Raw genomic sequence first — 667 nt, forward strand, 5'->3', positions numbered from 1 at the left:
TCATTAATTTCACCGATGAAAAGATCACCCACTTTTTAATAATGCTCATCATGTTATTTAATTAGCCGTCAGATTATAATGGGAGCTAGCTATAGCAGAAGGGCATATAGTAGCCTCCTGGCAACGCGGGCCTCTGCTTGGCGCAGGTCCTCAGTTAGCGCATGTTAAATGTTATCTAAGTGGCCCTCGGGGTGTCGTTGAAAATTCACATAATTGCGTGTGCTCGCCCGCATGCACATGCGCACAAGCACGTGCACACACAGAAAGAGGAAGTGTCCGTTTCTCTTCATGCAGCCGGCACGCTGACCCCAAACTCCTCTCCCAAAACACCAAGTTTGCGAACTCTCAAAACTCAGAGCAACGCTTCAAGCTCTCCATTGCCTGGAAGGTAAAGTAGTTACCCTAACCCAGAGCCCCAGTTCACGTGGCCCCGACCCACCTTCCCAGGCGAGCCCGAGCTCAGGAATCGGTGCCTCCAGCCCCACGCACATGTGAGCCACATGACCCGAGTACCGTCAGGGTCTCCTCCCATAAAATAAAGATCATCAAAGTACCTAACTCATAGGTTCACAGGGTCAGCAGCAAGAGAGAGAGTGGTAATGCTTTGTCAATACTTAGTGCAGTGTCTATGTGGCGGGCAATCAATAGATGTCTGTCATGGTTCGTG

This window comes from Pteropus vampyrus, unplaced genomic scaffold (assembly GCF_000151845.1).
Source record: "Pteropus vampyrus isolate Shadow unplaced genomic scaffold, Pvam_2.0 Scaffold105, whole genome shotgun sequence".
NCBI lineage: Eukaryota > Metazoa > Chordata > Mammalia > Chiroptera > Pteropodidae > Pteropus > Pteropus vampyrus.